Here is a 27,790-nt window from a genome sequence, read left to right on the forward strand (position 1 = left end):
GGTCGAAAGCGGTGCGTCTTCCGCATTCCCCCCAAACTGTAGGAAGCCAAATGCACCTCTGAGTTCCACAACTTAGGGGCTGCCACAAAGAATGCCTTCTCATCCACCGCCTACAAACTTCTGAGGAAGGTAGAACAACCAAGAGGATGCCCTCTGCTGATTTTGGCAGTGGGCATGGTCTGGAGAAAAGGAAGCAGTCCTTTTCAGGCTCCTGTTAAAAAGGCATCGGAGTTGAGAGCCGGATACGAATGATGGCGACCCAACGAATCTGGAGTACAGGCATCCAAATTTGCAATCTGGGGACTGTTTCTCTCTTTAGAGCTGCCAACACAAATGGTGAGGCTTAGGCCCCGAGGCGTCCTCAGCCGCCGCCGCCACTGAGCAGCAACGAGGGGGAGAGTTGGAGAAGCACGTCCTTGCCTGAGGGAGATGTGAAGCAGCCGCCAAGGAAGGAGGCAGTTCTGTCAGTGCTGTCTTATGGATGCATAGCTGCCCACTGCTCAGCTTCGCCCTATGCCGCCTGGTGGTATCCGTGACCCCTGCATTTGGCAGTGAAGGGCACAGCTCACCAACCGAACCAGCAGCTACCCATCTCCACGGCGCAGACAGAACCTGGCCTGTGCGTGTCCACCTTGTGCCTAGGAGAAATTAATTTCAGTTCACATTGAAAAGGCGTGACTTCCTTGTTCATCCTTTCCAAAATGGCTTCCCCCAAAGAATTCTGGGATCTGTGGTTTGCTGAGAGCTGCTAGGAGATCCTGGTTCTGCTCATAGAGTCACAATTTCCAGAGTTCCCTGTAGCTCTCCGAGGTCTCCTAACAAGTCTCAGCACCTTTAACAAACTACAGATCCCAGAATTCTTTGGGGGAAGCCATGCCTGTTTAAAGTGCTCTAACGTATGGTGTGAATGTAGCCTTAGTTAGATGGTGCAGCTACAGGCGGGTTGGCTGGCTTATAAACGGATAACCCCAGCGGAGCCAGTAAAAAGATTAATATGGGGTGGTGGTGGAGGCAGAATCAGGTCTGCTGTTGCTGTATTAATCATATCACTGCCTTTGTGTTCCTTCCCAGCAGGGTTGTCCTAGTGGGAAAAGCTCGATTGTTTGTTTTCTTGACCTAGGCAGCTTTCATTGTGATGTAAATTGATACGCCAGCCTTAAAGGGCTTTAAATTACAGCATTTCATCCCTTTTTGTAAAAAACAAACAAACAAACAAGCTACAGTTTAAAGTGCTGTTAGAAAACCTAGCAAGAAGGCTCCCCAGGAGACATCCAAGCCAAGGCTGTGAAGATGGACGAAGACTATAGGTTTGCTGGGTTCATTGCAGGGCACCAGGACGACACTGAAGAAATAGCAGGTGGGCATGCAAGGTTGCCAGCTTCTCTTCTGGCAGGGCTCCTGCGACTTTGGCAGCTGTGGGACGAACAAAACATTCAACAAGCGAAGCTTCGACTGACAGGGAAAGGCCGCGGCGAGAAAAGCCTGTTCACACTTAACTCTTTGCTGGTTATACAGGTGTTGAAATGCACAAGAGCTCTGCCAGAATGTCGTCCATAGGAAGAAAATAGTCCAGACTCGGGGCCAGACCCAGGACATTTTGCCGCTTGATGCAAAGGGCAACATGGCTTCCTTCCCCATTCTATGTACATAAGTCAAATCTTATTCAGGACTGGTGATGGGATAGCATCCTTTGCCACACCTGAGGCAGCTGGCTAGTTTCGTGCCTCAGGGCAGCCTGTAAGACAGGCATAGACAATCTCGGCCCTCCAGATGTTTTGGGACTACAACTCCCATCATCCCTTACCACTGATCCTCTTAGCTAGGGATGATGGGAGTTGTAGTCCCAAAGCATCTGGAGGGCCAAGTTTTCCTATGCCTGCTGTAAGACATACATTTATTACTATTTCTTTACTCAATTTATACTGCCTGAAAGAACCCAGGGCAGCCAAAACATCAATAATAATTATAAAAATAAATAAAAATAAAAACGTGTTAAAAACATTCTAAAGACAGCTAAAACATTATATCAGTCAGTGTTCTCTACTTGCCAGGAACAGGGTCTTTTGGCCACCGAATACCTGGGTAAACAATGTTTTTAGGTTTCTACTGAAAGTCAATAGAGAGGAGACAGAAGCACATTGTCAGGCAGGCCATTCCATGAATGGAGAAGTGCCACTGAAATAGCTCTGTCACATACCCTCCAACAGTTCTCTGATGAAAATACGACTGTCCTAACACAACCCTTCTGCTCAGCCTGTCTTCTGAAAAAGGTGGGAGACAGAGGGGGATAAGCTGGGTTTGTGCCCACTGAGCATCCATCCCCCCCCAAAAAACCACCCAAAAATGATTATGCTGTTCCTCCCCCCTGGCTCTCCCCCAAGGCAACCAGCACAACTTTCGGCACCTCGTTGATTAAAGTTTTACACAGCACTTTTAACGCACAAATCACTTTCCGCAATATTTAATTTGTCCTCCCACAACCCCGTGAAATTTCTATATTTGCTCCCACTTAAGCAGGTAACTGAGGTTGAAGAACTCCATGCCTAAATATAGGGATTTAGTCATGTAGAGACTGAGCATTCGATTGCTCAGGTTCAGGGTGTAAATTCAGAAAGCATCAAGTGGTCCAATCCGTTCCTCCCTTCAAAAAAATAAAAACAAAAGTCTCTGCATATGTGCAAAACAAGAACGGCTAGATTTAGCTTCTCCGTGATCTGCTAGGGAGGATTCTTCCCGCCCATGAGGGATTATTTAAAAATGGACCCCCCACCCCAAACATAACAGCACACTTGCAGCCCAGAATAGTACAGTCCAAAGGAAGCTTTGCCTCTTGATTATATTAAATGGCCCTCAGGAGGGCAGAGCAGATATATACACACACATACACAGAGAGATAAATATGTTGTGCATAAAGATTTTGTTGCCCACAAGGAGGTTTTTGTAGGAGACAAGATAACAGACCTTTCAGCTTACGAATGAGATAAAGGAGGGGCGATAGAGCAATAAATAAAGCGAGGAGCTGCTGTTTAATGTGAGTAGGTGGGAATGAATTAGGGTTCTCTGACATTTTTTTCCTATTTATAATACACGGCTTAAATGCTCCTTATTCACCCACCTTCCTCTCTGCCCCCCACCCCCATCAACTCTTTCCATGTCTTTCTATCTATTTCTGCTTTGGGTGCCCAGGTCTTCCCAAGGCAGGTCACGAAAAGAGGGGGAAACAATACAAGATGTCCCTGCATAATTAACAATTGGGAAAATAAAGCAACAACAAAGAGATGACAAAAAAACAACCCACAGCTGACAGAGAACCTCTAAAGCTGCTTAAAAAGGTTAACAAACAAACAGAAAGCCTGGAAGAATTAGAAAGCGCTCTGCCTGGCAACAAAATAATTTCAGCATAAACAACAGGCTAGCAAAACTCCAGGAGCAGAGTGTTCCTAAGAAGGTGTAAAAATATGATTTTACTCCACAGATTCTTTGGATAAGAATCAATTTATAATATTTTGCTCCAGAATCTTTCCACATTCAGCTTCACCTGGATGTCCATGAGTTCTAGAGCTATAAGAGAAGAAGAATTTCCCCCTCTATTTTTCTACTTCCTCTATTTCACGAATAATTTTTATAAACTTTCTGTCATGTGTCTATTATTGCACCCATGTTGTAAAACCCAAACTTAATGGAAGCTTGGTTTCTCTGCAATTATTGGACCAGGTGCTCATGGAAAAATTAACCCACACATCACAAGAACAAAGAAATAAGTCTGACAAGTTTTCTGCTGTTTGGCTCAGTTTTATTAGATATGCCGCGACAAAAGGAAATGCCGGCATCTCACAGCTATCTATGGAAAGACACTTAAATGTGATGGACATTTTGATTGGAATTGCTTTCAATAGACATGATATATTGCACTCATCTGCAGGGGTGGGAGTTGTTTATGTTGCTTATACTTGAAATTTAATAATAAAAAAGCTTTTCTTCTTTTTTTAACCATCCTGAAGAGGCACCCCAACCAAAAAGACATTGTCCATAATTTGACAGAGCCTTCAGACGGAGACTTAGGCTTTCCACACACACAATACCTTTAAAGGACATTCAAAGCACATTATTTCCCTCACAGATTTCTGAACATTATGGTTTGCTACTGAAATAAATGCACTTTTCGACGATATTCTAATTTTCTGAGTTTCACCTGTATTTCATGCTCACACATACTACACACGCACACACATATTTAAATGGTTAATCTAACCAGTTAATCAGCCTTCTTCCCCAGGTTGAACTGGCTTCACACAGAGCTTGCATGCAGGTAGGGCTGCCAAAACTCCAGGTTTTCCCAGACACATCTGGGAATCGGGCTGCAAAATGGCACCCGGGGGGGGGGGATTTCTGCTGAACTGGCAAAATGTCCAGGAAAACCCAGACAAGTAGGGTGATTTTTCTTTATGGCAACGGAGATTAGTTAATGGGGGACAGTAAAACTTGTCTGCCATTACTGACCTTGTCCCTGAGGAACCCCCAATATGAACCCAGGGATTTCCCCAAACGCCATTTGAGAAAACCACTGGGGTGGAGCGCTGTGCCTACAGAACAAGACAAGGCATAAATCTGGGAGTCTGCTCTTTATGGGTGGCCACAGAGCACATAATTCAGACACAAGCTAGAGAGCATCTTATTTGTGGCTATAGCTGTGCTGTTGTGACCAGCTTGGGGCTTCAGCACTCGGTCATCGTGTTTGTGAGATAATCCTCATGCGTGCCCAGAACCGTTTTTCAGAGACACAGAGGCAGAATGATAGAAGTATTGCTGCCTGCGGATGCACAAATTCATCTTCCTCCCGGTCCCACTGTGATCCCCGGTCAAAGGAGCTTTGAATATCTTCCCTTACTTTCTATAATTCAAAATAAGAAAATTCCCTCAGCAGCACCTTAAAGACCAACCAAGTTTATATTTTGGTATGAGCTTTCGTGTGCATGCACACTTCTTCAGGTATCTGAAGAAGTGTGCATGCACACGAAAGCTCATACCAAAATATAAACTTGGTTGGTCTTTAAGGTGCTGCTGAGGGAATTTTCTTATTTTGCTTCGACTCAGACCAACACGGCTACCTACCTGTAACTTTCTATAATTCATTCTGCTTCTGCACACAGCGCAGCAAGACACGGAAGCTCTGCTCGAGTCCTTCTCTGTTGGAAACCCTACCGCAGGCATCCCCAGACTACGGCCCGTGGGCTGGATACGGCCCAAAGGGCTCATTTATCCATCCTGCAAGCGTCATTTCCAGCACACTTCCGGGTCGGAGGAGGCCCGTGCGCATGTGCACAAGCTATTTCCGGTGCTCCTGCGACCCGGAAGTGCGCCAGAAATAGCATATGGGCACGCGCTCCCGCACGCTCCCCCGCCCTCCACGCGATCAGCGCTGCAGGCACCGGCCCGAAGCCCAGTAAGTTTGGAGACTCCTGCCCTACCAGATTCCTTTTTGGCTTTACAAATGCCACACGATATATAGCTCACAAGATTTCGAACCAACTTTTGTAACCATAAGGCAGGTGTGGGGAGCCTGTGGGGAACTTCCCGAAGTTGCTGGACTACAATTCCCATCAGCTCCATCAAGCATGGTCAGGGATGATGGGAGTTGTAGTCCAACAGCGTTCAAAGGACTTAGGTTCTCCATCTGTGGGCTAGAGATTAGGGCTTGGCGATATAGTGATATAGCATCCAAAACCGGTTTTAAGTCCATATCGTGATATCGGTTTCATAATATTTGACCTGGCAATATATTGCGAATCATGATGTGTGTGTGCATGCTATGCAAAAATCACGATGCGAGAATAACCATGAAGCTTGCCAATGCCTCTATGTAGCTCTATCCTTATTTCAGACATTGTGATATATTATGGAACCTCGGTTATCGAACGCTCCGGAAGTTGAACGTTTCGGCTTTCAAACTCCAACAACCCAGAAGTGGATGCTTCCGTTTTTGAATGTGCCTCAGAAGTCGAACGGCTTCCAAGGCGCATTTCTCCATTTTCTCAATTGCAATTGCCAACTGGCAATTGTGCCTCGGTTGTCAAACGTTTCGGAAGTTGAACGGACCTCTGAAACGGATTATGTTTGACAACCGAGGTTCCACTGTATCGTGATGTTTAGCTGGTGATATATCACGATGTTGTAAACCACATATCGCTCAGCCCTACTAGAGACCTAATCTTTTTAAAAGAAAAAACCCCAAAGTAAAAATATCTAAACACTTATTTATGAAATTGCAACTTTTGTACAGTCCTAGCCACCCTGACTGGCGTATTTACACTGGAGGGGCAGGCTATGAATGCTCCAGTTAATCAATACATTACTTAAATTAAAAGAAATGGTTGCTACTTATTCCAGGGAAGGAGGCAGCTCAGTGACACAGCATCAGCATGCAGGAGGTCAAGGTTCATTCCAGGTAGGGCTGAGAGAGACACCCCCCCCCCACACACACACACAAAATTGGAACCCTAAAGAGCCACAGCCAGCCAAGCGTTGACAAAGGGGTCTGTTACAGGTCCCTAAGCTCTCCTGCAATAAGTGAGCTCAGCCTGTTGCTCCTCACACCAAGGCATGGGCATAGCCAAGATTTACATTGGGGGGGGGAGGACACCCACCTGTCACCACCCTCTCTCTGGTTCTGTCTATCGCTCAGTCGGGTTGCCAGTTGCATCGCTAGAATGCAGTGCAACCCCACCCAAGAGATCTCAGCCATCAAAATTTCTACTTTTAGTGAAGTATTTGTATTTATATACTTGGTTTACGGGGGGGCAGCTGCCCAACTATGCCCATGCACCAAGGAGAAGGTTTAAGTACCCTTTACCCATATCACACTGAGGGGGGCAGGAAGCAAGTGAGGTGCATTAAAATAAATAATGCCACTCTGGGCGGCTTCCAACAAAATATTAAAATACTGTACAATGGTCTGCTAAACATTAAAAGCTTCCCTAAACAGGCCTGCCTTCAGATGTCTTCTAAAAGTCTGGTAGTTGTTTTTCTCTTTGACATCTGGTGGGAGGGCGTTCCACAGGGCGGGTGCCACTACCGAGAAGGCCCTCTGCCTGGTTCCCTGTAACTTGGCTTCTCGCAGTGAGGGAACTGCCAGAAGGCTCTCGGCGCTGGACCTCAGTGTCCGGGCTAAACGGTGAGGGTGGTGATGCTCCTTCAGGTATACTGGACCGAGGCCATTTAGGGCTTTAAAGGTCAGCACCAACACTTTGAATTGTGCTCAGAAACATACTGGGAGCCAATGTAAAGCATGGGTGGGATTATACTGATACGGGGAACTGGACTGAGCCCCTGGATCATTGCCGATTCCCTATGCTACTCAGCTGAGGGACCGTGTCGCCACATTAGCGCATGGCAGCTGCAGAGAGAGAGGGTGTGTGTGCAAAACTTAACCACATCAGTTCAGCCCCTGGCAAGCCACAGCCACGGGTCATGTGCTAGATTCCATTTTTCAACAATCTAGAAGGCTTTCCTCACAGCCCTGCCCAGCCCATACTGAACTGGTGGTGAGAAAAAGAGACCCTAAACCTGGCTCATTTCCTCTGTCAAATGTTAGGAGGTAAGTTGTATTACAGCAGTTCTTAGCAGGAAGTCTCCGATTAGCTGTGGGCAAAGCCCTGGTAAGAGTTTAATGGGATCAAAGGCCTCCTGCGCTCCCAGCTGCAATCCTAGCAAGGAGAAGGCTGCCGGAGATAATCAGCTTACGGAGATGCTGGTAGTGGCTTCGTCCCCCTGCGCGGACTCATTCCCTAGACCTGTGGCCTTTACCCTTCCCAGACCCAACAAGCATCTTTAACCTTCACCCTGCAACGTAGGGGCTTTACTTATGTACAGGCTCAACAGACAGATCATCGATTTCGGCGTGTGTATATCTACATATAATTGTTTATAAAGATCTCCTGGTCCTAGGAGTTCAGTTATCAAGGGACAGCCGAGACCACTTTGCCCATGCCGCTCTCCTCAGCTCCTGCACTTACAGAAGGGTTGAAGTCTTGCAAATGATCAAAGCAGACTAATATGCCAACTCCTGTAAACCATGCTTTCCTTGAAGACATCCCCCTGGCCTGGCTCTTTACCACTTCAGTTTGGAAGTGGGGTTCACAAGCTACAGAAGCTGCCTTATATTAAGTCAGATAAAGTGTTGGCAGCCATCTGTCTTGAAAGACAATGGAGTGTGCCTCCAGGGGTGAAGCTGAACCTCTGTGTTAGCAGTGCCAAAGTTACCTCCTCAGGGTGCAAGCTTGGGCAGGTCCTGGGCTGCCCAGAGGACAAGACCCCCCCCTCTCAGCATCACTGATGTGGTCCAAAGGAAAGCAGAGCAATACATTTGGCCCCAGCTTGGCTGCAGGAGTTGCCGGAAGGAGGCGTACAAGACTCTATCCAACCGTCTTAGGGACTAAGCTCCAGATTTGTGCAGGGTTTATTCCTTAGGCATTTATTCTCCTGAAAATATCCTGCAAGGCAGCAGAGGTTTAGGACCAGTTTTCCTTCTCCTGGCGTGAACCAGGGCCTGGAAAGAACAGGGCAAAAGGCAAGTGTGGGTAAGCCCTTGGTCCTCACTTCCATTCTGAAGTAGTACAGCCGAGACACAGGTATGCCACCTCAATGGCAATGAAACTCCTGTTGTAAACAATAGCAGTTTCTACCCAATCACTGGATCAGGGAGCCTGAAAGCCAAATCCTTGAGGTCAGTTCTGCATATATGGCTTGGGCCCAGGCTACCTGAAAGATCGTATCTCCTTATATGAACCTGCCCTAGTGCTAAGGTGCCCAGGTGAGCACCTCCTCTTGGTCCCATCAACATCAGAAGCCCAGCTGGTGATGACATGAGAAAGGCTCGGTGGCCGTTCCCATACTGCGGCATTCGCTCCCAAGAGAGGTTAGATTGGCTCCCTCTTTGTTATCCTTCCTGTTCAGACAGACATTTGGAAAGTAAGGATCAAGGCTGCTCTAGAGGCAAACTGGATTCCAATTGCTGGTTCTAAATGTGTTCTGAACTGTTTTGAGTTTTGTTTCTAACCAGTTTGCATTTTTATAATTTATATATACATTTTTACATGTTGTAAGCCGCCTGGAATCCCAGCTTGGAAGAAAGGCAAGACATCAATGTATTACACAAACAAATGAATAAATAAATAAAACACTCTAGCCTGGTAGCCACAGAAAACAAGGAATTGCACGCGTGCAAGCTGGCAGAGGAGGGACAGAGCATTGCTGTCGACTGATATGTTAGGCACAGAGGACAAAGTAGCCAGAGGAGGGAAAATCTGAAAGTTCAGATGTGCTTCAACTGTGGCCAATTTGCAGTGAGAGGCCATTCTGCACATGCTCAGAAGCACTCTCTTTAAACAAATATTCCAGTCCAAGCACAGATGCCTGGTATTAAAAAACCAACTTGGGAGCTATGCCCTGTTGCAAGTCAAGTTGGCACCCTAAAAATGCCAGTGCTGGAGAAATGCAATCTGATTTCCTCTGCCACAGATACAGTATTTGAAAAGGAAACCCAGAGCTCTCTATGACAACTCCCTTCTCCGGGAGCTTCGCAGCATCAAGGCGGCAGCACCCATCAATTCCACTACATCCAGCCACTGCCCCCGAGGGAAAAATAAATGTTAGAAACCAAGAAATCACACGCAAGTCTTCAAGCAAGCATCAACGCATGATCTGCTCCAGTCTGCATGCCCAGCTCAATATGCCATCTGAGCACAATCCTCTTCTACAGTCTGCATCTTGGCAAATCAGGCAGTAAGAACTATCCCAAAATGACCAGCCAGCCCTCTCGTTTTCCATGGTAAACCGCAAACCACCACTAAACATGTCCCTTAAACCCTCCACTATTTCCAATCCACCATCTCATAGCACATGAAGGTGACAGGGATTTCACCTCCCTGGTGATAAATAACTTTCTTTCTTTCCCTTCCTTAAGGAAATCAGCCCTGAGTGCTCCCTGGAAGGACAGATCGTGAAGCTGTGGCTCCAATACTTTGGCCACCTCATGAGAAGAGAAGACTCCCTGGAAAAGACCCTGATGTTGGGAAAGATGGAGGGCACAAGGAGAAGGGGATGACAGAGGACGAGATGGTTGGACAGTGTTCTCGAAGCTACGAACATGAGTTTGACCAAACTGCGGGAGGCAGTGCAAGACAGGAGTGCCTGGCGTGCTATGGTCCATGGGGTCACGAAGAGTCGGACACGACTAAATGACTAAACAAACAAACAAACAAGTTTCAACATTTTTAGCATAGACAGCCAAAACACAATTTCATCTTTTCTCTTATTTTTGTCGACTTAACGCCCCTTTTCCCATGGCGTCGTTGTTTCTCCCCTTCTGCTGCACCCCGTCTATCAAATCATAACCACGATATTATAGAAAGAAAATACTTTCTGTGCCCTTCCGTTCTGTATTTTCTGTGCTAGAGTTCCAGCAGCATGCAGTTTATTATATTACTTGCTTATTTGCTTATTGCATGTCTATCTCACCTTTTTCTTCAAGGAAGCTCAAAGTGGCATACATGGTTCTCCCCTTCAGTTAATTAATTAATTGATTGCTTAACCAATCAATTGATGGATGGATGGATTGGCTTTTTGCTAACCAAACTACCAGGAAGGTCAGTTCAATTGTATGTTAAATATCTAATGGAAGATAAAATCCCAACAGTAACACTGGCAGAGGTGTTGCTCACTATCTGCAGCAGGGAGAAGAAGTGAGCAAATTCACACCTGAACCTGGAAGAACAATCTTCAGGGCCTCACTCAACATTATCGAAGCTTTATACAACTGTTCTCAACGTGTGCTGCTGTGAGATTTCCCTGCACAGCATGCTTTTTAAGGTGTTTGGTCTACTGCCTGCAATAAATTGATGGGATTGTTCTGTTCAGTATCAGAGGTCTTCCACCAGTGGGTCAGGACCCACAGGGAGGAAGTGAGACCATCCCAGGTGGGTCACGGCAATGTTGATGCTGCCATGTTGGACTCCAAGCTAAGGCTAAAGGAGCATTTCATGCAGTTTCTTCGGACAAGACACTCATTTTCGCGATGGGCCAAGAGATGGTCAAGAGCCTTTTTTTCCAATAAAAACAGCATTTCTGGCCAACCATGTGCCCCACCTTCCTAGAGCTACGTCTTTAGTACGGGAGCTTTTCTATGGAGCAAGGGACACTCTGCTTGCTTTCCAGTCTGTCTCGACGGCTTTCTAGACCTCTCCCAGAATGGAAGTACTTTGGGGACTGGAATGCCGAGGTGTCTCCTTCTGCAGGTAGCTTGGTTGTTCAGCAGCTGACATCATGGCAGCAACAGGGGGACTCAGGAAGTGACGGCAGAAGTCTGGCTGCAGGATATGAGAGTTTACAGACCCTCCAAGTACCCCTATTTTCCAGGGACAGACCTGGATTTACAGAAGCCATCCGGTTTTCCAATTTGAAAACCGGAACGTCCCGCTTTTCTTTAGGACATCCCTATTTTCATCGGAGAAATGTTGGAGGGTATGGAGTTATGCAACCTCCAACATCTCCAAGGAGATACAACCTGTAGAAGACATCTGAAGGCAGCCCAACAACAACAACAACAAACAACAACTGAATAGGAGCTCCCTATTTTCATTGGAGAAATGTTGGAGGGTAAAAAAAGCAGGGATAAAAACTTCAGCCTCACTTCACTTCCTGCAATAGGGTTGGAATCAGGGGGAAGTTAATTTCTTGCTGGCTTTCATTTAGTAGTAATGCTACTGTGTCCATTGCTCTGTGAATTCCCATTTTAAGATTCAATAATATGCCTCATTAGCATATTATAGTAAGTATAAATCAAAAGAGAATGCGGGAAAGCGTGTCTCACGTTGCAGGTTAGGAATCAGAGGTGGGCCTCGAGTCTGGAGAAGCTGAAGACCACCACTCTAGATTTTCCACTTGTTAAGTCTGAATTTTTTTATCAGTGCATAGAAATGTTACATTTCTGAACTCTTACTCAGCCTTCCCCAAATTCTGGGAGTTTGGGCTACAACTCTCAGCTACGCTGGCAGGGAACAATGGGAGTTGTGGTCCAAAACCTTTGGAGGACGCCAGGTTGGGGGAAACTTACCTTACGTCTTTTGAACTGTTAAGGCTTATTATGAACAATCTGATGTTTTGCTTTAGGGGTTTTGGGGGGGGGGGGGTTGGTAGGGATTTTTCCACCATTTAGGGAAGCAATTGCTGCCTGCAGCCTGAAGTGGTACTGTCCTCTCCCATTCAAGGACTCTACCACCTCATTCCCAACACATTTTACTGCATGTGTAGAAGAAAAGGAGTTGGGTTTATTCTCAGCAGGAAAAAGCCAGAGTACAACTGCATGCCTCAAACTCTTTCAAGTTAAGAGGAATAACTGGGGGTGTCGTGCCCAAGGACCCCATCCCAAAAGCTTGTGGTGCCAACACAGGATAAATCAATGGCAGAATTAAACAAAAATAAAACAGGCCTGCACCCAATGAATTCGCCAAAGGCAGGGAACCAGTGAGAAGCAGTCCCCATGCACCCAAATTGTAATGGTTTTCTCTATTGTTGTTGTTGTTGTTGTTGTTGTTGTTGTTCCTCTCTAGAACCATCAATGTGCTTGAGGGCAGCAGGCAGATCAGTCTGTGCCCCAAGCAGCTTACAGTCTAAATGTTGGCTGTGGGAGACAAAACAAAAGGGGAGGGACAAGAATAACAAGGGATAAATAGAGCCCCATCCAGATGTCAGTGCTTAGACTTTGGTATTTTTGCGATGGGGGCTGAGGGGTTAAGCCAAAAACTTCTTGGATAAAAACCTGCAGTCTGGGAATAGGGATTCAGAAGGAGGTGGTCGAGAAAGAAATGGACATGACGTAGCACTCCAGGGAGATGTTCTGGATCATTTTCACAGCACAGCGCACGTGTTGATCTCCTATTGTGGTGGGTCCTAAAATCGCCACTAGTGTCCAAAGTCATGAGCATCCCTATGCCCACCAGCTGTGCCTACCGAACATGACCCACCAAGCCGAACTGCAATCTTGGGCAGAAAACAAAGCAGAGGTGTTTCTCTGCTGCTGGTGAACTGTAGAGTCACAAATCCCACAGGCCTGGCCACGGAGAAGAGTGGGGAATGTTGTGGCCTCGCAGATGGCATTGGCCACGACGGCTGAGGATGATGGGAGTTGCCACAACAGACTGCAAGCAAACAGCCAAGTTGTTGCTGAGGTCCCAGAACTCAACGCTGGCACCCTCCAGCCTCAGACGCTTGCATTTTCCTTGCTACTTCCCATCCCTTCTTCCCCGGGAAAACTCCCCCTGAATAAAACAGCTCCCAGCAAACAGAGCAACGAAAACTTGGATGAGGAAATAAGACCTCTCTGAGCTCCCTGGCACCCAGAAATGCCACTATCCCTTCTCTTTTGCTTCCTGAGCCACACAGAGAGACGTTAAACACACAGAGAGACACAAATCCGTACACCTCCCTGGCCCCCCACCCCACTTCTCCCCCCCACCCCCACACTCCACCGAAGCCCCGGGAAGGCTGCGACACCCAGGCCTCGGCAAATCTGCTGTGGCTGTCACAGCAATTGGGTTCCTGTCTCGGATCCGTTTCCGTCTCTTGCCACAGAGCTTGGTGAAGCTGCCAGGGGGATGGGGAGATGCTAACTGGGGCTGGCAGGGGCAGAGCTCTACCCCTCTCCTCACCAACCGCCACCCGCGGCCTCAACAGCTGCTCGGCAAGGCTGCTGCGCACCCAAGACAGAAAGGGGCAGGGGCTCGCAAACTCTGGCGGGGAGGAAACGGGGTGGAAATAGGGCACAGGGGTTCCAAAATTCCCAGCTGGTCAGGAGAGGAGAAGAGAAGGAGGCGGGCACTGGAGAGAAGGGAAAGAGGGAAGTAAGCGGGCACAGGGCACAGTGGAAGCCGGATGAGATCCGAATAAGAAAACCTCATCGGTTGACTTTTAGGGCCCACCATGGTGGGCGCCAACTAAGTCGTTAACAATTTGCTGCGCTTCCCACCAACCTCCACCAAATAAATTTGAGTTGGGCCACTTCACCCTGCTAAGCAATGGTAGAGCCGGCTCTTAATGGAAAGCAAAGCGTATTGGGTGTAAGATTCAAAGGAAGGGAGGGAGTCAGGTGAGAGAGAGAGAGGTCACATCATCACACACAGAGAGAGGCAAGGGTTACACCCAAGGAGCAAACAAGGAGGGTGGAAATATGAAAGGGGAAGAGCAAAGGGCACCACAGGAGGAGGAGATGGGGCAGAGGCAGATTGGGGGTGGGAGAATGGAGGCAGGCTGGGATGACAACAAAGAACCAACCAAGTGGGTTGGGTTAGGAGCAAGGAGGTGCATCCTGGATAAAGGAAACATGACCATGGCTGGAGGAGGAAGCAAGGAGCTTATACAGAAGGTTGCAATACAAGGCAGATATTCAAGATAACTGGTGGCAGGAGAGAGGTCACTGGGGTTGCTTCCTAATGGTTCAGTTTGGGGAGAGGTGTAGGTGGGAGATTGGGAAGAAAGGAGGCCCCTATTAGGATGGACAGAGGAGGAGAAGGTTCCCGACTGTACCTACAGCCGTTGTGCAAGAGAGAGAATTTCAGCAAGCGGAGCAGAAAAGTTGCTGAATTTCCCTCTTCCACACAGTCGGTAATGATACCCCATCCATGGTCATTGCTGCTTCCAGACATGTAGGTGGGTTTGTAAGGAACAATGCAAGAAGATTCCTACGGTATCAGGCACCCTGTCCTCATGGTGGCCAACCAGGTGTCCCCATGGGAAGCCTGCCAGGAGGGACCTAAGCACAACAGGGAGATCCATGTTAGATGGGAGCTTGAGGGTGGGACCATAACTCAGTGCTTACAGGAACAAGGTCCAGGGGTTCAACCCCCTCATATCTCCAGTTAGAACGGGATCGGGCAGCCCACGATGGGAAAGACCTCTGCCTGAGACGCGAGAGTGCGACTGCCAGTCAGAGCAGGCAACACTAGGTTAGGTGGACAAATAGCCTGGCCTGATGGCGGGCCACTTTGTAGGTTTCAAAAGCCTTTCCTCTGTTTTGCATGGGGAAGATTCGGAGAGGAAGGTGGGGTTGTGGGAGTCTGGGGAGGGAGAGCTGAACATACCAGGGAGAATATCCGGTGTTGTGGAACCGGGGGGGGGGGTTTGAAGCAGAGAGTTACCCAAGCAGGTGTCCTGGGCAGAAGGATTGGGACTGTGGCGAAGAGGCTTGAGAGGATGCAAAAGAAGACTTCAGAAGATGGAGAGACCTCAGGAGACCTCCTCCAGGGAAGAAGGAAACAAGGAGTGAGGTAAAGGAGCTGGAAACAGAGCAGGGAATGTATATGGACCTAAAATCTAATGAGAACAAGGGACCCAGAAATCATAGCAATAGAGGCCTACCTTCCAGGGCTGTTGTAAGAATTAGCAAAGCAATGCTGATGGTTCTGTTCTGACACACAAAGAGAAGAGCCAGGAAAGGTAAGTGTTTCTTAAAAATTCTACAGGGAGTGAGACTTGTGCAGGCAGACTTTGTGGAACCCGTGGCAAGCAAGAATGGCCTAGGGGCAACTGAGCCTTTGTATCCTGAAACACAGTTGGCCCTTCCTCCTCCCCCCCGCCCCCTTAGACCACCAAAATGCCACAAAAGATTGGTGCAGGTAGCCAGTTGTGAGCAAGTGCACTAATGAACACATACACAATGTGGGCTAGAAACTTGTGCATGCTTAAAGCCATCTCCGACATATGTATTCCTGGTATCCCCAGATCTCTGCTCTCCAACCGGGAGTCTGTCGACCTTGCCTACAGGGCTGGAAAAGCCCCTGGATTTGTCTGATGCCACCACCCCCCAGTCCAGATGCACCCACCTGCACCCCCCCATCCACTAACAAGGAGAAGGGAGGGCTGTGGCCTTGGCTGATGGGCCCAGCTAACAGAAACAACCTAGGCCAACTGGGAGACCAAAAGAGCTCTCTGGCCTAGATCGAGGGAGCCAGAAAGCCTACGGTAGGAAGGCGAGGGAGAGGCAGTGGGGAGGGGGAAGCCCTGGGGTATTCGGCTGCTGTAAATAAATCTTTTTCTAAAGCAGCGGTGAGCGTGCAGCTCAAATGTAATAATTCATTTGGGGGGGTTGGGGGGAGATGGGATGTGAGGCGAGATGGGGGGGGTAGACACAATCTATGGCAAGCGTTGGATGGTGCAGGAGGGTGGGCAGATGGGAAGATAAAATGCATCTTCGTGTGGCATCTCCCCAGCCTGCTCCACAACCCCCACCCACTCACCCCAAAAACCCATTTCACCCAGTTCCACTACCTTCTACGTCGTACGTCTCCATCAAGCCACCCAACCACTCAGCCCAAACACAGCATCTGAAAGGCAACCCACCACCCACCAGGCTCAAATCCAAACACCCCCTTCTGATCCCTGCCCCCCCAAGACCCACCAATTTCCCCCCATCACCCTCACATATGCCTGTAGGGCCCTTGGACGGAGGCCACATCTGAGCGAGTGAGGAAAGGGGGACAACAAACACAGAGGCACCCTCTTTCGCCCACCCCACATCCTCCCCCCCCCAAAGAAATGTAAGAGCAAAGTACTCCCCACTTACGGAATCCGTGAACTGCGCCCCCCGGCCTCTGTCTCCTTGCAGCTCCCCCTCTTCGAGAGCGGGGAGGCCCACTTTTCTCTGTGGTCTTCCTTGGGGAGAGGCAACCGCGGTACCGTTCTCCCCCACCCCTTTCTTTAATATATATATAAATATTTCTCTGGAAAATAAAAGCGTACACTCTCCTCTCGCCTCCCTCAGAATCTCCCTTCCACGGAGTATCCTTGGAGAACTCTCGGATCACCTCTCCATCCAGAAAACAGCCCCAGTACCGCAAGGCTCAAGAGAAGAAAATGGGTGGGTTGGAGAGTGAGACAAGAGGGGTCCTTTGCTCCCAGGGGGCCTGGCCCCCCCAGCCCCTTGCAGCCAAACCGTGGTGCACAGCAAGTTCAGGGTCGTGTGGGGTTGTTGGAGGAAGGGGGGGGCTAATCAGATGTCTCAGGAGTCAAAGCCTCGCAGGCCCCCTCCTGTCCAGGGGGGGAGAACTGCCCATAAAATAGGAAACTCCCCATGTCCGTCTCTCCAGGATGCAGCACCCCCCTTTTCGGGGGGTGGGGGGTAGGACCCCCTTGTCGGATCCCCTCTTCTGTAATCGAACGCTGTCTTCTTCTGGCTCACCCCCCCAACTCCGGATTTTGGGAGCAAACGTCGAGCCTCCTTCTGCAAATTGGGTGGGAGAGACGCAGCGCCCCCCCCCCTCTCTCTTTCTACGATTCTTCAGTCATTCGGCGGCGGCGGCGGCGGCGGCAAGCGAAGTGGAGGGGCGAAGAAGATCCGCGGTCCACGTCTGGATGATCCTCCTGGGGGGTGGTGATGGGGAGGAACGAGATCTCTCCGGTTGGCCCCCTCCTCCTCTCCTCCCCCCCGTTACCACCCACCCCCCAAAGCCAGGCGGGGGAGGCCAGAGGCTGCGATCTGTTGGCTGCCAAAGCCGCAGCAGCCAAAACGCTCCTTCCTTCTCCCTTCCGCCCTCCCGTTATCCAGCTACACCCCCGTGGAGAGAGGGGGTGGGTGATGCGCGGAAGCGGAGGTGGCTAAGCTGGGGGTGGGCGCTTGTCCCTTTGGGGGTGTCGAGGCTGGGAGGGGCGTTGGCCGGCGGCAGCACTGCCTTTTTCTCTCTCTCCCCCTCTCATCAGGCTCCCACTGCTGGGAGGGGGTGGTTGACTTGGGGAGGGGAGCGCGGCGTCGGCGTCGGAGGAGGGAGAGCAGAGAGGCGCATTGGCATGCGCTGCAGCGCTTCGCCGGCGCGCACAGAATCTTGATGAGGCTCGCTGCAATCCGGACTCACTCCGGCGGCCCGCGAGGAGAGGGATTGCGCGCGCGCATTTGTGAACCTAAACTTCGATGTGTACCCAGACACCTGTTTTCCCCCCACACACACACACACACCGACGCTCAGCTTTAGGGCGGGGAGGATTGCACATAGCAAGAGTGCCTCTGAGCATGTGCAAACTGCTTCTCCTTTTACCACCGCCTTGCATCATCATCATCTTTTTTTTTTTACTAGGTTGGGAGTTACCGGTACTAAACAATCATATTTAGAAACCCAAGAAAGTTGCGAGGTTTTTTTAATGGATAGCTTTCTTTTGTTTTAGTTTGGACCCCTCGCGCCAAAGATTGTGTAAAGTCATGCCAAAGTCACATTCTGGTCCGCCATCTTGGTTCAAAATGGCAGCTGGCATCCAACGCTGTTGAGTTCCACTGCCCCCACCTCAGCAACCCTGATGCCATGTTTGGCTGCGATATCTCCAGAAGCGGCTGGAACCTATAGGGAACAAATAGACAGACCCTTTCCCAAACTAGATAGTACGTAGGTTTTTATTTTTCATTAAGTGTCTTGAACAGACCATTGCCAAGAGAGTCCCACGCAAATCACATTTGACTTCAAAAAGAGGAAAGTCAAGAGGATCACGTCTCTCCAGAATGCTTGGCATGATTCAAAACCACAACAATGAGAAGCTCTGCTAGAAGGTACCAAAAAGGGCCAAGAGGATGCCAGTGTGGTTACCCAGCAAAGGCAAGGAAGCTACTAGAAGCAAGGAAGCTGCCTTCAGAAAACAGAAGTCTTACCCAAATGAGGAGACAGAAAACACAACTTGGCAAAAGAAATGCAGGCAGACACTGGTTGGCACATCATGCTCCTCCCACCCCAAACTATGTCATAGCATGGACTGAGGGTGAGGAATCTTTGTCAGCTAGAGGGCCACATTCCCTTATGGGCAACTTTCCAGGGGCCACGTGCCAGTGGTGGGCAAGGCCAGACTCAGGCAACTGGGGTTTAGAGCTCTGAATGCAAATATTACCTTTGCACAGTAAGCTGCTTTCTTCACATTCTTGCACCTGTATCCTCCATCCTGGGTCACATCCACCCCATTTAAAGCATGTGGCTTCCCTCCAAGTAGTTTGTTAAGGATGCTGGGAACTGTAGCTCCGTGAGGGATAAACTGCAGCTTGCCATTCCAGATGTGGTTGGGCCACACCGCTTACCATTCCTGCCCACTGGCTGTTCCAGCTGGGATTTGTTGGGAACTGGGATGCCAACAGGACCAGGAGGCTCACAGCTCACAACTTCCTCATCCTTGGCAATAAAGCCTTTCTCCCATTGTGTACTGCCATGAACTTAAGAGTTTCCATTTAGCCATTATGCCTTGTGGCCACTGACTGGCAAAGGGATCGTTTGCCATGAATCTTTGCAACTGAAAGGCATTTGCCATTACTGCACCTTGTGGCAGAACGGTCCATAAATCAACAGGTCTCTTCAGCGTCCAGCTATGAGGCTTCTGGCTACTGAGAGTAGGTGGGTTAAAAGCTCTTTACAGTGTGAGTGAGCATTCCTGTCTTGGAAAATATTCAGTAGGGCCGGTTCATTTTTCATGTTCACATTTTACAAATATTTTAAGCAAAAATCCCAATAAAGTTAGCCTACACTTATTTCAACTTCCCTCCCCTCCTTTCTCCATTTACTTAGTTTATATCTTTTTTACTACAGCATATCCAACTCAAACCTGTTTATGAATTTTCCCTTATGTTCTCATTTTATTATTTCTTACTGCAGGAGTTCTTACTGCATGAGTCTGGGTTTTCCTGGACACATCCAGGAATCGGGCTGCAAAATGGTGTCTGGGCAGCTGAAGAAACTGGGAAAACCCAAACGTATGTAGGGCGATTTGGTTTTTTTAATGGTTAAAAAAAATCAAGAAAAGCCCAAAAACCTACTGTATTTTGGGAGGGAGATGTTCCCCCCAAAAAACTCAACACCTTTGTCTGGATTATCACTTTTGAGAATATGTCAACCTAATGTCAGTCCTGCTAATATTTTAAGTTGTTTACAATGTATTTTCAATTATCAATAAATTTTCCCATTCTGTTTTAAAAAGTCTATCTTCTTGGTTTCTTATTCTTCCTATAAGCTTCGCCATCTCTGCGTATTCCATCCATTTTGTTTGCCAGTCCTCCTTTGTCGAAACTGTTTCTTCTTTCCATCTCTGGGCATAATAAATCATTCGGGCATCTGTAGTAGCATACATTAAAAAAAAAATTCTGTTCTTTAGGTACTTCTCCACCAAGTATTCCTAAAAGAAATGTTTCTGGGTTGTTGTTTTTTTAAACAAAGGTTATATTCAACATTTTTTTTCAATTCATTATAAATCATTTTCCAGAAAGCTTTTGCTACATTACATGACCACCACATATGGAATAAAAATTACCCTCCTTCTCTTTACATTTCCAACAGGTATCCAATTCCGACTTATATTTTTTTGCTAATTTAATAGGAGTCAGATACCATCTATACACATCATTTTCATATAATTTTCTTTTATCACATAGCACGCTGTAAATTTCAAATCAACATCCCATAACCTTTCCCATGCTGCCGATTCAATGTTATGCCCTATATCCATTGCCCAGCATATCACTGATGTCTTCACCTGTTAGTTCTGGGGTGGCTTCTAAAACCTGTGTAGTTATTTTGCCTATTTCTTGTAGGACTGCTGTCCAAAAGGGTTGAAGTTCTGTAGGTCTTCCCTGCCCCTATCCGTCCCCCCCCCCCCGAATTCCTATGAGACACCTGTAAATTTAAGCAGGCAAGTAGGGGGCTTGCAAAGGCATCAGTTCAGATCTCTCAGGCAAAAGTGATCTGCCCCTCACCAGGCACCTGATGGGTTAGGAGAAAGAGGAGGATGGAATGTGAGATAAATGGGAGGAAGAAAGAGAGAAAGAAAGGGGTCGTGCCCATAGTTGGCATGTAGCCTCCAACAGATTGTCCCCATGGAGAAGCGGTCCTCAACAGGGGGGAAAGGTTCCCCACTCTCACTGTAGGGTATATATGGTAAGAATGGAATAGGATGAATCAAAATTGCAAAAACATCAGTGGCAGCAAGAGAGAATTTCTGTAACTGGCAGACTCTTACATATCTGAAGATGCTTAATCCCACCGTCTTAATCTGCCCCGTCCCCAACTAAATGTACCTCTCTCTTTTTCCCTTCACTCTCTTCTAGCTTGCTCTACATTCCAAACCCTTTATCATCTATGCTTCTACTGGTCTCTCCCCATTTCCTTCTACATACACGCATCACTTTCACGAGGGACCAGAAATGAAATCAGCGATTCCTCAATGGAGCTTCCGCCTCCTTCGATAAATTCTGTACTGAAATGTTCAACCAGAATTGCTTGCAGCTCGAAAGCTTGATTCTGGTCTGGTGGTCGTGTGTGTGTGTGTGTGTGTGAGAGAGAGAGAGAGAGAGAGAGAGGAGAGTTGCTTTAATTTATTTATTTAGTGCTGCCTTTCTACAAATTGCACTCAAGGTGGCTTGACAAACAGTAGCACATCATAAAAATATAATGCGATATGAAAATGCAAGTGACAAAACAGATAGCAGCAGCCAAACGCAGGCTAGCAGAATGAAATAACAAGAGCCGTAAAAGCTATAATTCAGATATTGCAGGGCTGGATCTGAAACATAAAATACAAAACAAAGTTAACGAACTGGCAAATGTGACCGAGTTAAAGCACAAATGCCAATTGAAACAGGGTAGACTTTGCCTAGCTCCCCAAATGCGTCTGCCTGGATCAGACCAAAGGCCCAGATATATGAGTATCCTGTTCTTACAGAGGGCAAGTACAGTAGATGTCTAAGGGAGGTTTGCAAGCAAGACATGGGTGCAGGACCAGCAGTTCCCAGAAACTGGTATTCAGAGGCACATTGCCTCTGAAAGTGGAAGGTAAACCATAGCTGCAATGGAGAGTATCATAGCTATCATTAATTTGTCCTATCTCCTCTTAAAGCCATGCAAGTTGGTAGCCAGAACTCTATTGTGTGGGAGCAAATCCCCCTGTTTTTAACTACCGGTATGTGCTGTACGAGTAAGTCATTTCCCTTGTGTAAGCTGATTTTCCCAACATTCAGCTTCATGAGATGGCCCTCAGTTATTATAACAGACTTCTCTCAACCAACTATCGGCACCGTGTATGATTGTCTGTACCTCTCTCATGTTCCCCATCTTACCTGCTTTTTTCCTCAATCAAAAAAATAATAATCCCCAGTATTATAAGGGAGTTGATCCACGTCTGTGATCATTCTGGTTACCGTTTTCCGAGCCAATGTCGTTTCTGAGGCATGGCAACCAAAACCGTTCACGGGATTCCAAGTGCAGCTGCACCATAGATTTTGTATAATATAGGCAATTTTATTTTCAATCCTTTTCCTAATGAGCCCTACAATGGAATTTACTCTCTTTGCAGCTGCTGCACACTGGGTCGACACCTTCAACATGCTCCCACTGCAACCCTGAGATCTCTCTGCCGATTGCTCACCACCAGCTCATACCCTACGAGCAAATCTGCAAAGTTAGGTTTCTTATTGCCCTAATGTGCATCACTTACAGTTGCTTACCCCCAGCTGCATCTGGGATGTTAATGCTGTGGGATGCAAAGGGTTAAGTGCAGTCAAGTCACAACAATCCCTAGATAGTCCACTTGGAGGACTGAGGAGGAGGATATGACTAAGCGTAGTTTCCTCTTCCTTCACATGCAAATGAGTTGAGGAAGTGGCAGATAAATCCTGAAGGAAACAGCCATTTTCTCCCTCTCTTGGACCAGACCTCTTGGACTACACACATCTTAGTGAGTCTCTCCCTCAAGGCCTCCAGCCTAGAGAGAGAGATGAGATGGAGTCTCACTTCTTATAAGTGAACTTCACAATGTATATATTACCTTTTAACTAAGCAAGTCTACCTCTTGAGTGTGCTGTACCTCGAGATGCTTGTAAGTAAACATCTTTTATACTTTTAAGAGCATTGTGTTGTGTCTTTCCTTTTAAGAGGGAAAAAGGGGAAATACCAGGAAAATACACTTTATTTTAGTGGCTTAAATCAAGCCTGCGCAAACGTTCTTCTGCTGTGTATTTTGCAAAAGGGGAATGTTTTACTCTGCTAAAGTTTTGTGCTTGCTAGCGCAAGCGGGGATAGGATATATTAAACAATATCTCCTCATCCACATTCCTGAACATTCCCACATAGGGTTATTGCGGCCCAGAGTTGCGTATTTTGTGTATTTTTGAAGGATTGATTTGGATTGTGATTTTGAACTCTGTAGGATTTTTCCAGTTAGGATTTCCTGGTTGAGCACATGGTCTCTTTGTTCTGCAGTGTGCTTGGGGGATTAACTACCCCTCCCCTCCCTCAGAGTTTACAGCACTGAGAAAGCTCAGAGGTAGTGAAGATATTTTTGAGATTTTGAATTTGATTTTCGAAAGATTTTTGAATTTTGGAAATTTTTGAAGTTTTAAGATGGCAAGCTCCAGTTTTGATAGTGAGGCAAGACCAAGTTTTATGCTGCTGGATGACAATAATTTTGTGCAGTGGAAGCAGCGCGTTTTAGTTTATCTTGCTGCTAGGCGTGTTCTGCAGGCCATTAAGGAAGAAAAGCCTACAGGAACCGATGCAGAAGCTTTAGCTAAGATAGAAGCTTGGAGTATTAAAAATGATGAAGCCAAGCACATAATTTTGAGCAGTTTGAGGAATGAGCATCTATCAATGATAAATTTTGAAGATGATGCATCTAAGATCCTAGAGGACATTGAACGCATTTATGCACAATCTACAGAGAGTTCCTATAGATACTTGTTGGATAAGTTACTCAAGTTGAAGATGAATTCTAGAGAAGAGTTTACAGAGCATTTTAAGAATTTTTCTGAGATTGTTCAAAGAATTGCCCTTACTCCCAGAGCCTTTGATGATGTGACTAAAGTAACGTTTATGCTTGCATCATTGGGACCTACGTTTGCTCCATTTAAAAGTATAATGGATCACACAAAGGATTTAACTTTTAATGAGCTTATCAACCATTTAAGAGAGGAATGCAGAGATAGCCTTGATTCTCAAGAAAGGAATCCAAGGAGGAAGGATAGCAGCTATGCATCCAAGCATTTTGGAAAGTCCAGACAGACATCTAGAGAAATAATTTGTTTTAAATGCAATGGGAAAAACCACATAGCAAGGAACTGCAAGAGTCAAAATGGGGATAAAGTTGAATCCCACCCCTCAAAACCACAAGGTGTTAAGAAGGGGAGTCATGAGCAAACCATGTTGATGCAGGAGAGGAGTTTAGCTGTCCAGGATTGTGAAAATAAGCGCAATAAGTGGATTCTTGACAGTGGAGCGAGTTCTCATTTCTGTTATGAAAAGGAGTATTTTAATGAGATTAATGGGGATGAAACCTCTGAAATTGAGATTGCTGATGGCAACATTGTAAAGGCAATTGGTTCAGGAACTGTGAATTTGAAATTCAACGTAGATCATGAAACAATTAATACTAAGATAACTGAAGTTAAGTTTGCACCAAAGCTTAATTGCAACTTACTCAGCGTGTCCAGTTTGGACAGGAAAGGTTTTAAAATTACATTTGAAAAAGGACAATGTATTGTGACTAAGCATGATGAAGTTTATGTTCAAGGCACACTAAAGGATGGTGTATATGAGCTTAATGTTTCAGAGAACCAGCAGAACCAGTCTGCAAAGGTGGCGCAACCAAGTCAAAAGGACGAAGGAAGTCTGGAACTCTGGCACAAGAGACTTGGACACAGAGACACCAACGTTATTCTGGAACTACAGAAAGGTGATCTTGTGAGAGGTCTGCAGGTAAAGCAAAGCAACACAAATACACCAACATCAAAATGTATAACTTGTGTTAGTGAGAAAGCAACTAAACCTTCTTTCCCACGTTGTGCAGAGAAGAGAAGCACTAAAGTATTGGACATTGTCCATACAGATCTATGTGGACCAATGAATGTGTCTTCTCTAGGAGGTAATAAATATATTTTGATATTTTTGGACGATTTCTCGAGATTCTGCGTAGCCTACTTTATCAAGGAGAAGAGTGAGACAGTGGAATTGTTCAGGGACTATCTTAACATGGTCAAGAACAAGTTCCAGCGAGCCCCTTCCATTTTAATGTCCGATAATGGTGGGGAATTTTGTTCACATGAGATGCAGGCCGTCATGGCTAGAGAAGGCATATCACACGTGACCACAGTTGCCTACACACCCCAACAAAACTCAATTGCAGAGAGGAAATTTAGATCCATTTTGGAAATGACAAGGTGCATGCTAAAGGAAGCTAACTTGTCACACAGGCTGTGGGGTGAAGCGGCTCGTTGCTCAGTCTATCTTCAGAACAGACTGCCCACAAAAGGCGCAGAGCGCACACCATTTGAACTTTGGCATGGAAAAGCCCCAAATTTGTCACATATACGTGTATTTGGAAGTTTGTGCTACTATCATGTGCCCAAGGAGCACAGACACAAACTTGATTCCAGAGCGAAGGCAGGGATCCTAGTTGGGTACGCTTCTGGAGGAAAAGGATATAGAGTCTTGGATCCGCAAACTGGCAAGACAAGTTCGCAGCATGTAATTTACTTCGATGAGCAAGGCAAAGTTGATACAAAGGACACTGCCATTGATTGTTCCAAGGAGCCACAGGATGAGGAATTTGTGATTTTTCCTTTTGAACCAATACAAAGTACTAATCCAACTTCTAGTGTCGTAGCACCCCCTATAGGTGACACCCGAGAAGACGTGGAGGTCCAGGCCCCTGGCAGCACCAGAGACGAAGATGATGACGAGCAGCTGTATGGGGATATGCCACTGCTGGAGGAGGATGAGGAAGCTGATGCGGTCGAAAGACCAGAGGTCAGACGCTCATCCAGAACCAACAGAGGTGTTCCACCATTACGGCTGTCCTACCTTACAAGGTCGGCGTCTCCACAGGAACCTTCCAAATGGGAAGAGATAGAGAGGATGCCACCAGATGAAGCCAGTCTCTGGAGGAAAGCTGCTCAGGAGGAGATAGATGCACTTCATCGGAACAGGACCTGGACACTCACAGAACTACCTCCTGGTAAGGAAGCAATTGGAAGTAAATGGGTGTTCAAGGTTAAAAAGGGTTCAGAAGGGGAGGTGCAACGCTACAAAGCTAGGCTTGTGGCACAAGGTTTTTCCCAGAAGTATGGAGAGGATTACGATCAAGTGTTTGCACCGACAGTTCGATACAGCAGTGTCAGACTACTTTTAAGTATTGCAGCATCTAAGCAAATGTCAGTTTACCATATTGACATTGCGACAGCCTTTCTTCACGGCGAAATTTCTGAGCAGATTTATATGAAGCAGCCCAAAGGTTTCATTAAACCAAATGAGGCACATCTAGTGTGCAAGCTGCAGAAAGGACTTTATGGTTTGAAGCAAGCAGCGAGGGCTTGGAACCAGAAACTCCATGAGATGCTGGTGCAGCTTGGGTACAAGCAAGGGACTGCTGATAAGTGCTTGTACACCAAACAAAGGAATGGACAGTTTTCGTACATTTTAGCCTTTGTTGACGACCTTTTAATTTCTACGTCAAATGAGAAAGACTATAAAGACATAGTCAAACACCTCAACAGGGAAGTAGAGGTCAAGGAACTTGGAAAAGTGAAATACTACTTGGGAATTCAAGTTGAGAGAGAAGAGGATGGATCGTTCTTACTCAGCCAAAGGCAAAAGATAACTGAACTGATTGAAAGCATGCAGATGCAGGACGCACACCCAGTTGCGACACCGATGGCCACAGACTTCTTGAAGAATCAACAAGGTTCGAAGTTGCTGCCAAACAACACGCAATACAGGTCAGCGATTGGCAAACTTTTGTATTTGGTTACCACATGCAGACCTGACCTGGCAAGTGCAGTGGGGATCCTAAGTAGGAAAGTAAGTTGTCCCACTGAGCATGATTGGGCTGGAGTTAAGAGGGTTGTTCGTTATCTAAAGGGAACCATGGACTGTAAATTAAAACTGCCAGCTGTCAGAGACCCTAAACTGCTTGGGTACACTGATGCGGATTGGGCTGGGGACAATAAGGATTATAAATCCACAAGTGGCTATGTTTTTATGTATGGGGACGGAGCTATTGCATGGGGCAGCTATAAACAGAAATGTGTAGCTTTATCGTCCACAGAATCTGAGTACATTGCGGCTTCGGAAGCTTGCAGAGAGATCCCCTGGCTGGATCAGCTCCTGAAGGACTTTGGCGTGCCAAGAACGGGACCTGTCAGCTTGATGGAGGACAATCAGAGCAGTATGAAGCTGACACAAAGTGAAAAGTTCCTTGCACGCACCAAACACATTGGGGTCAGGTACCACTACATACGCCAGGTGATCGAGGATGGACTTGTTGAAATGTGTTACTGCAACACTGACCAGATGACTGCAGATGTCCTAACAAAGCCCCTGCCAAGAGAGAAGTTCCAGGATCTTCGTGGCAAGCTGGGACTCTTGGGTGGTTGATTAAAGTTATTTATGTATGTTTTTGTGTATGTTGTGAATTGCCTGAGAAGGGGTTTGTGGGATGCAAAGGGTTAAGTGCAGTCAAGTCACAACAATCCCTAGATAGTCCACTTGGAGGACTGAGGAGGAGGATATGACTAAGCGTAGTTTCCTCTTCCTTCACATGCAAATGAGTTGAGGAAGTGGCAGATAAATCCTGAAGGAAACAGCCATTTTCTCCCTCTCTTGGACCAGACCTCTTGGACTACACACATCTTAGTGAGTCTCTCCCTCAAGGCCTCCAGCCTAGAGAGAGAGATGAGATGGAGTCTCACTTCTTATAAGTGAACTTCACAATGTATATATTACCTTTTAACTAAGCAAGT

At 47.0% G+C, this 27,790-nt stretch overlaps 1 protein-coding gene across 1 annotated transcript in view; it reads right to left on the reverse strand.

Annotated features, from left to right (window-relative positions):
* Window positions 1-16,684, reverse strand: part of GRIK5 (glutamate ionotropic receptor kainate type subunit 5) — an 84,575-nt gene extending 67,891 nt beyond the window's left edge. The window contains exon 1 of the mRNA XM_035117543.2: window positions 16,613-16,684. The gene's annotated coding sequence lies outside the window, so the exon portion shown is untranslated. The remainder of the gene's footprint in view (window positions 1-16,612) is intronic.
* Between the last annotated feature and the right edge of the window lie 11,106 nt (window positions 16,685-27,790).

Source organism: Zootoca vivipara, chromosome 6 (assembly GCF_963506605.1).
Source record: "Zootoca vivipara chromosome 6, rZooViv1.1, whole genome shotgun sequence".
Lineage (NCBI taxonomy): Eukaryota > Metazoa > Chordata > Lepidosauria > Squamata > Lacertidae > Zootoca > Zootoca vivipara.